Source organism: Lichenostomus cassidix, chromosome 1 (genome assembly GCF_008360975.1).
Source record: "Lichenostomus cassidix isolate B80296 chromosome 1, HeHo_3.0, whole genome shotgun sequence".
Taxonomy (NCBI): domain Eukaryota; kingdom Metazoa; phylum Chordata; class Aves; order Passeriformes; family Meliphagidae; genus Lichenostomus; species Lichenostomus cassidix.
Window position 1 is genome coordinate 113,038,188 of NC_139479.1, and position 10,055 is coordinate 113,048,242.

The window sequence follows — 10,055 nt, forward strand, 5'->3', positions numbered from 1 at the left end:
CCATACATTAAGACCTGATTTTTAAACAGTAGATAGCTAAGTAGGGTTTAAAATCCTTGGATGTTAAAAGCTAATATATATAAGTCTAGGTTTCGAGCACTTTTGTCTCCTCCAAATTATAACTCCATGTTATATAATCTATTTAATTAACTCCACAGTCCATTGATTATAGGTTTTCTTTTGAGAATGCCCATTTTGCTATTCAAGAATAAAATATGGTTTATAGTAGCCAATGTGATCTTGCAGTTGTCCTAAATTTATTATTAATACTTTTCTTTTTTCCCTTAGAAAGACCCAACTATGCACATAAAAAAATGGGCTAGAGTCTTAAATTGTATTATTTTGTAATGAATAAAATGTAAAATATTACATATTTCCTGTCAAATAATTGTGTCAAAGAATATATATTTCTCTTCCATCTTGTTCTTTAGAAACACTGGCTTTAAAGATGAAAAAGATAAATTGGAAGGTTAAAACTGTGTTTTCATCATCCGCCTCAGGATCCAAAGGAGACAGTTTTTACCTGTACTTCACTCATGTGAAAAAGTAAAAATTGAACTCAATCCTTGTGATCTCTTGCCTGAGTTAAAAGATGTAGATCTATTTGTAAAGCTTGTTTGCCATGAGAATTCCTAATGTAAGTTACGTTTAAATGCAAACCATAATATGCAATGAATGCCTAGATTTTACTTCAAACCATGTTTTCTCATGGATAAATTCGTTTCCAAATTTTCTTTTCCCTGACAGATTTCGTGTATAAATCTATTTGGAAAGAGTTCATCGCTCCAGTGACTTCAGAGCCCTCTTATGCCATGGGAAGACTCAGGGATGGTGGCTTCAGGGAGCTTTAAAATCTCATTTCTGTTGAAGCAGGGGTTTTTCCCAGTCTTTACTTGAGCTCTTCCAGGATTTTTTTGGACTCGCTGAGCAATGTAACAAGCTCAAAACACTCATAACAAGAGACCATTAATAATAACCTCCAGACTCTACCAAGGAGAGATCACCAAAGATTAATCACTCTGGTAATTAATCTATTAACATTGTAGAAAGCACTAAAACAAAGGCAATGCCTTTTCATTATTGTATTTAAATATTTTATAGAGTTCATGTTCATCAATGTAGTCATAAGCCACTAAATTGTAAGGGAGATAAAAGAGCACGTCAAGTTCAATTCCTGCAAAATAAACAAGAGCGTGCAGCTGCTTAATGATTGTGTTTGTATCTAGAAAAGCTTTATCATCACAACACACTCTGCTATTTACAGAGCAGTTAAATCCCACTGGTTCTCAACTGAGAAAAGCTCAACCATTAGGCTAAATTTCACGTTTGTCCACCTAGTCCCACATTTGCCATCCTGCAATCCATCCCTTTAAGAGCACGCAGGGCGTGCAGAGGAGAAAATGAAGGGCAGGAGGGCAGGGAAGGATTTTTTCCAGGTCTGAAAGCAAGATCACTCTGCGGGAAGACGAGCACGTACATCACCTTTCTTCCATCCCCGAATTCGAGCCTGAAAAGCAAGTAAAAACCTGCAGATGGCCTCTTCCATTTCCAGCAAGAGGCAGGGGAGGAGGGAGAGGCAGAGTGGGCAGCTGCTGAGGCAGAGCTAATCCGAGAGGACAGTTCATGCTTATTATAGAGCCATTGCTGATAATAAAACCTGAATCAAACTGCCGACTGCAATCCAACGGAGACTCGCCGCTTCTTTAATTTTTAAACTTATGGAAGCGCTTGACACTGAGGTGGATCAAATATCCCTAGTTAGCGTGCAAATACTTACTTAAGCAGCCCAGCAGGCCCCAATCTGTGCAAAAACTTCAGGTGAGCACCGTGAAACAGCCCCTAATTATGATGTTCCATTACCCCTTTTCTGAGCGTCACAATTGGCCCTAAGTGGTCACGGCCGATTTATTTCAATTAGTTTTTCACGGGCGCGGAGTTATGACAAATTCATGTTTTGGCTGCAGGAAATTGGTGGCAATCACGAAAGCATCAAAACATCAAAACATCAGGGAGTGCTCCTGCTAGCAGGGAGGTGGCTCAAATCCCTGAGCTGACAGAGGGTGGGGAGAGCACCATTCCAGCTTCTCCTGGGTGTTTCCTGCCCTTTTAAAGGCTGGGAAAAATAAAAAATGTGCCTCCTCTAGATGGCTCCAGGCAAAGGTTGTGCTCTAGCAAAGAACAGCTCTTTGGATGCAGAATATTTGTCTATTTTCCTGCCTTTTTGTCTCTGTTCATACAGTAATTGCACACAAAAAGCAGCTGTCCACAGTGTGGTTGATATGGGTTATATCTAAAATTGTTACATTAGGAAGTACATCTAAAAAGCAGGAATTGGCAACACAACAAGCAATTTCCATTTATGCCAGTAAAAAAGAAAAATTCATGTTTCTTTCTACCCACAGGTTCAAGTGTAATTTCAAATTCAGATGTAAGCAGATTTCTTTCTGAAATCAAAGACACTGAATTTGACTCCTTGTCTTTTTAAATAACACCTTTGCTATAAAAAAAGCAACAGATTCACACTCCTTAATGAAAGCATTAATTCAAACAGTCTGAAATGTTTTCATGGAGTCATTAATTTCAACAGCCTGTCAGGTAAATCCAAGTGATTGAAATTCACCTACCTTTTACAGATCAAAATACCTCACTTCTTCCCCAAAGTTGACTTAAATCCAGAAGTCTTCTGGTTAGTAATTCTTTCCTTCCTTAGTTCTCCCCTTCTATACCATAGAGGGGGGAAAAAATCTGACAGCACATAAAAATGTTGTGATATTAAATGGTAGTAATCTAAGAAATCTATTATGATGCAGTCTCATGGCATGATTATATTGATTTTCTGTAGGATATGCAAGTGCATGCACTATAAATATTGTCATAAATTAAGCTACAGGAGGATAATTTTCATAGTAGTACAAGGAAATTAAAGCTATGTGGAAACTTTGCTACATCCAGAAAAAGTACAGGTAAAAGCATGGTTTGGTTTTTAAATACTGGGGGCCTATTTCCAAAGTACCTACATGATTCAAATTACTTCAACAGCTCACTATTACAATTAACCTTCCATAAGAATATTTGTTTCCTCAAAACTTTGAATTCATGTCTGGTACAAGAGCTGGTGGGATACCTTCTGGAATAAAAAAAAAAAAAAAACACAAAAAAACCACAAAACAGTTTTCCATTTTAAAAACATGAGCTCTTCATACAAATGAAATAGTTGTTAGAATGCAACTATTCTGAAGAAATTTTTCGCTGAAAGAATAAAATATCTTTTTTTCGTTACATTTTTTAAACCTTTGTTGAGAGATACATGTGTATCTAAAACCAGTATGAAAATTAAAGGTTTATTTCCAAATTAGAAAGCATTAAAATGAGTGTTCCACAACAAAAAAACATGTCTCAGTAATTAGTAATTTTGGTTCTTACAGAAAAGCTGTTCTTATATCTTTCTTTACCTATTTGTAGTAACACTGGAATAAAAAGACTAAAATTGTGGAGAAAAATTTTTACTCATCATGACAAAATATTTTTAAGTTTAAAAAAAAATCTCTAAAGTAAAATGACTGCATGTCTTTGATTTTCAATAAATATACCCTTAATTTTACCAGGTTTATTAAATATTTTTAGTCATTCTTCAACTTCAACTGAAATATATCAGTAATAAACTTGATCCAAAGTTACTAAAACTGCCACCACCCCATGAGCAGTACTGTGGCAGAAGTGGTAATTTTTAAGTCATATTCAATTTTATTCCAGCAAGATTTGCCAATGGGAAGATAGACAGTCTGGTGCAATTTAAGAGAAAATAATTAGGTATTTGTTAATTTCCAGTCAGGTCAAATGTTTAATCCATTAGCTCCATGCAAAAGAAATATGGACCTTCACAAGCTAATGTGCAAATCTTCAGTTAGGGGTTCATTTATTACTTACAAATACATTTTCTTCCGGGAAAGAATATTTTCTAAGAGTTTTAAGAAACAAAAAGGACAATACTTGGGGCAAGAAGATTAAATCATTTCATTTTCTAAGGATCCAAAGGAGTTTTACGGTCCACAACAGCACAAGAGAGAGATTCCTCATACCAAAAGTCCACATTCACACTTCAGAGTTTCTCTTGGTTTATAAAACAGTGTAATTGCTTTGTAATTTTTTGTTCTGCCTTTAACTGAAAATTAAACATATGGCCAAAAGGTATTTCTAATACTTCCCTGTAGCTCAACCCTCCATGAAGACAGAGGCATTCAGGAAGAAATACATCCTACTGCCCACATTTGAGGAGCATCACAAAAGCACATTGTTTAGATGTTGTCAAAGAGAGGAAAAAAAAAAAAAAGAAGAGTACTTTTTGAATGAAAATAGATCTATAATATTTCTATCACTGCCATCTTAAACAACGTAAAAATCAAACTGGGTGGTTTCTAAGAGCTGGAAGACATTTCAAGATCTTCTTGCATGCAGGCACATGAAATAACTGCCTTGTGAGGGTACACCTCAGCATTCTCAGGTAATGAAAGGTGACAAAATAACATTTTCTGTTACATGGAAACTGTTTTTGTGGGTGAGGAAAAAGAAAAGATTGAAAACTTCTATTACACAGCCTTCAAATCAAATGGTGACTTTTATGCAGTACACTTCTGAGCACATGCAACATATGAATCAGGTAATTAGCTGAAAGCAGATGCCCTTTCCATTTAAAAAAAAAAATAAAATTTAAAAAAAAATTAAATTAAAAAAAAAAAAAAAGGAGTTCCAAGTTCCAGTATCCAGATAGCTAAAATGAGACATTTCAGTTGGGAGAGATCTTACAGGTGAATCTAGCTAAAAATTATATAATTTCTTGTCACAGTCAAGTGATGTTTAGGAAAGGCTTTAAACAGAGTGCACTGCATTACTTCTGCAGCAGCCCTTTTGTCAGGCTCTGTATTTTGACAGAAGATTCCCATTACAGTCACTGTCCTGATTAATGTTAGGGTACAGTTCAACCAACTTCAAATCCATCAGCAATAACTGGAAAACCCTGACTGTGTGCAATCTGCATGTACTTCCTATTAAGCAGAAGCCAAATACATGGGAAGAGTATTTACCTTTAAGTAGAAGCACAAAACATCACCTTTAAACACCAAAACTTGAGGACAAGGGCAATTTTTAAAAAATTTTCTTTAGTTGTTTAGCATTTTTTGTTAAGCATCTCTCTTAGGTACTCCAAACTGTTGTGTGCACACATCCTGACATTATTTTGTGTTCCATTGGCTGTGGAAGTGGCTTATAAAGAAATTGAAGACACTTTGGTTTTTTAGAAGTGCTGCATGCATGCAAATTGCTGTTCTGGCTCAGGGACATAAAACAGCCTGCAGCAAAGAACTGTCCAGCCCAGTCCCTCAGAAATTCACAGACAAAGTGGGTACTCACAGTGTTTTTCCTACTGTTCTTGGCTTTTTGCTCTGTTATGGCCTGTTCTCTCCAAACTTAAAGTAGATTCAGTTAAAGATCTAACAAAGTATCCCTCTCTCTGAGGTTTTCACTGTTATTTGTTCTTATTTCAGTCCTCAGCTTGGTCCACTTTCAGAATTTCCAAGGAAACCTCCTCTCTTCTCCAATGTTACTGTTCTTTTATGGTCTCTTCCCCAGCTCGGGACTTAGCTAAAGTAGGGAACAACATAAGCCCACAGAGAATGGAATTTTATGCTTTTATGGGCTGTTGGTCTTCAATGAAAATTTCTGGAATGATCTGGTAAAGTTTCTGCTGAAGAACTTCAGAGTCTGCCAGAACCTGACCTACCTCCACGTTTGAAAAGCGTTTGCAGCACACATTCCTTGTTCAGTCTTTGCAATAAAATGTTCTGGTCCCTTTATGGCTCTTTTTCTTGGCTTTTGTGGGTTTTTTTTGGCTTTCTTATTCTGTTTGCACAGTCATTAATGACCCTTCCTAGACACTTGATCCATTTTCCATATGACCGATTTGCTCATCTGTTTCTCCAACTGCAAAACCAGGGGTCAGGAATATAATATGCTTGAACAGGAAGTTTCTAACTTTTCAGTCCCAAACAAGAGCAAAGTTACACCCAGGATTTTTAATTTGATGCAGCCTTACCAAAACACAAAAGTGAAATAATTTAAGGCAGTCTTGGGAAAATAAAAAAATTGGAAACAAATAGGGCAATGCGATGAGTTTTATTAAAATGCTGGGTTTCTTCAGGCTGACTTCTAAACTGAAACCACAGCTTTAATCATCCCCTAATTACATAACTTAATGCACGCCAGAAGTTAAATTCAGCCATCCAATTAAGGGAAAGTATAAGTAAACATGGATTCATTTCTAAGAAGAAAAACATCACAGGGAGGCCATCACTCAATTCAATCGCCTCCCAGACTTCACCCAAAGGAAAATATTTTGCCAGGGTTGTTTTGCTTTCTGGTAACAGAACCAAGCTTTGAGTTTCAACATTGTTACCTGTGACTGTCATGGTAGGTCTATTGGGAGGATAGAAAATTCATAAAAGGTCAGATAAATAACCCAAGAAGATTCTCTCCATGAAATGGAGTGGATAAACCTGTAGGATTTCAACTCAACATGAAATACTGAAGTGTTCCTGTAGAAGAGGTTTTGAATTAGAGGATTAGTTAAATCCAAAGAACACACCCTGAAAAGACATATCCTGTCACTGAGTAGATTAGCAAACTGCTTGGTCGATTTCATACATTGATTTCAAGGGAACAGAAGGTCCAGAAACAGTTAAATTTATGTTTTGCTTTATGACAGCCTTCCCAAGAAGAAAAGATAAATGTCAGTTCTCAGAGAAGTGCAAGATATCCAAGGTATTCCAAGTACAAACTCACTAGTCATTAAAACTCAGATTAAGTTCTCAGAAAGTCTTTCCTGAAGTTCTCAGTTCATCTTTCTTACAGAGATGGACATCAGTGTAAACAGTTATTCCCAGGAACGCTGCAGCACTTACAGTATCACTGAAAACTGTCTTTCCTCTACAAGTGCTGAGTAAAGAATTAAAAATTCTAAGATTTCTGTTTTCCAGAGAGTGGGAGAGGGGGAGGAAGATGAAAATCAGCTCTCTTATGAGTGACTGAGGGAGCTGGGGGTCCTCACCCTGGAGAAAAGGAGGCTTGGGAGAACTTGTTTCTCTCTATAACTCACTGAAAGGAGGCAGGTATCTCTGCTCCCAGGTAACAAACAACAGCATGAGAGGAAATCTCCCCTCTCATGTGACAAGGGAAGTTTAAACTGCACATTAGGGAAAAAAAAAACATTTCATGGAAAGGGTGGTCAAGCCCAGGAACAGGCTGCCCATGGAAGTGATTGAGTCAAAACTCCTTTACCTGTGGGGAATCTCTATGGTGAGTGTAAGTAAAGAGAACAAAATTATGCCTGGAGAGGATATCTTTTCCATCTCAGATATTTTTTTCAAAGGTCTAGAATACCATTTCATCCCACATAAATTTGTGAGAATAAGAGAAAAAGTGATTTATCTTTACCTGAAGGTTTCTCTGGGTATCTCTGGTAGAGAAAGATATATTTTTTATTTCCCCACCACCCCCATTCTAAGGAAACCACCTGTGTATTTTTCCTAGGCAAGCATACATCTGAAGAAGTTGGCATTCAATTAACACAGGGCATCTTGCAATAATTCATCCACAGCAGACTCTTGTTTAATTACCACATCAAAGAGAAATAGAATGGTAAATTTGAGGTAGGAATCTACCAGAGATCTGCAACTTATTAATTTCGTAACAACAAATTTCCTTCTTGGCTTGTTACACAGTGGGGCGTGTGGGGTGGAATGTGTCACTGTGGTATCTGGATTAGGATCATGGCATCAGTGGGGCTGGAAGGGAGCTCAGGAGGTCTTTAGGGCCAACCACTGGGTCCCAAAACCCTCCAAGGCTGGAGATTGCTCTGAGAAACTCCTCAGCTGTCCCAGAGGGTTAAAGGGGAAAAAAATTCTGAAAAAAAAAAAAACAGCCTGAAGCTGTTTTAGACTTATCCTTGACTGCACAAAATCTAGATCAATTCCTGCTTTCTAAATGGGGATTAATATCACTCATAACCAATATATGCAAATAACCAAATAATATAACGTGCCCCAAACCCTGTATTCAGTGCTTAAAAAAAACCTAATCATTTTAGCCTTAGAAAAAATTTTGAATCAGCTGTTTGGCTGCTGAAGGACCAGTGATATACCCACACTCCCAGGGTAGGAAGGCAGCAGGCATAAAGCCTAAATCTGAAATATTTACAAATATAGGTACACAAGCTAGGGAGAATGAATGATTAATGCTAGAGGACAGTATCACCCAATAGAAAATCAAGGTAAAAGCAGCAAATGTACCTTTTAAGCCACAATATAACTGAGTTGTCTGTTCCAGCACAAGACTGGCAACTCTTTATTCGCTTCCTCCATCTCTAGCTGACACTTGCTTAAACCTCTCAAATAATATTCTCCTTTAGCTGGGAGAATTATTTGGCTTATTGCTCCCATTATCACACAGTTAGACCAGAAGATATTAGGCTGATGATTTCTGCCAGGGCACTGCACAGAGAATACAAGAAAGCACAGAGAGACTTCAAATGTTATTCAAGCCACACAGGAGCAGGAAGGCTCTAGGCAATATCAAGACCACCAAAAAATTGACCATGCTGGTCAGGGGAAGCCAAAAAAAATAAATTCCTCCCGCTCCTCACAGCACCAAAAATTCAGAGCATATGCAGGCTGTAGTCCCCTGGGACTCTGGATGCTCTTTGTTTTCAGAAACATCCCTGAAGCTCCAACATGAATTAAGAGCTGAGGAGAGACATATGCTGCAAAGATGAACCAGACTTTCATCTCAACGCTGGAGAAGAGGCTGGGGAAGTCCATGTAGTTCTGTCTGGTAGCAATCTGTACTCCCTTGCAGTAATAAGGAAAATTAAAGCTGTGCAAGACAATTTATTCCACAAACCATGTTAATGGCTAAACCTGACCACACAGCCACCAGCCAGACAGCTGTGGAAACTTCTGAAACATATGATCTTGTTTAGCTGCAAATTAAGAGCATCAATGCAGGGATTCCTAGGTGAAGTTTCACCACCTAAATTACATCAGGAAATCAAACTCGGCCTCAGCATTGCCTTTATGCCCTACAAAATTCCAGCTCTGTGTAGCTGTTATTGATCAGCAGTGTTAATTCTGTAGCAGTGACTGTAACACTTGTCTTTGCTGAGAGATGTAGCACAGTCTGAGACCAATAATCCTGTGATGCAGTACAAGAGCCTTCCAATAAAACACAAGGTAAACCTGCCTGTGATTGAAGAAAATATATTGTCATTTAGAAAACCAAGTGCCCTAAAATAATTGTGTGGTACGAGCCCAGGCTCACCAGTGAGTATTCAGAAGTGATTCTCTCTCTGATCAAATTACAGAGCTTTTCAATAATGATTTTATGACTTCCATTACATTAAATGCCACGGTGCCTTTATCAACAAGAAAAACGGGACCTGCAGTGCCAAGTGCAAAATTCATCAGCCACCACTCCTGAAGGAACAGTGCACTGCTGGTGCTGATGCTTTTCTAAACACAGAAATAAATTAAGGTTACTGGGTTATAAGTAGATCATGAAAAGGTTGACTTGAGGCATTATTCACCATCCTCTACCTCACGTCCCTGAGGGTGCACTATGGCAAGAGATGTTTTTATGGAGAGTCCTCCCAGGGTTAATCCCGCGAGGCTGAGAACAATTACTGAACATAAAATCCTGCCACACGTGACAGGAGCCTTTTTGAGCAGCCTGGGACACATTTTTGGCCACATCTTTGATGAGAAAAATTAGCCAGAGAAGGAACAGACACCCCAACACCCAGCACGGCTTGCAGGCAATACATCAGATTAAACCACCACCCATAAATTCATCAGAAGCCTGGAGCTAAATAAAGGCTTGTACACCAAGCTCCAGATCAAACCTGTTTTCAAAATGAGATATAAATATGCCTGAATCTCTTAACCAAATTGCTGCATCCACTTAAGCATGTGTAGAACAGCAGCAGTGGTAATGATCTGCTTGTAAGATAA

At 38.0% G+C, this 10,055-nt stretch overlaps 1 long non-coding RNA gene across 1 annotated transcript in view; it reads right to left on the minus strand.

The window, feature by feature from the left end:
- LOC146445596 (uncharacterized) overlaps positions 1-2,744 on the minus strand; it is a 43,757-nt gene extending 41,013 nt beyond the window's left edge. Inside the window, exon 1 of the long non-coding RNA XR_014855499.1 lies at positions 2,625-2,744. This is a non-coding gene — a long non-coding RNA (uncharacterized LOC146445596). The remainder of the gene's footprint in view (positions 1-2,624) is intronic.
- Positions 2,745-10,055: the final 7,311 nt, after the last annotated feature.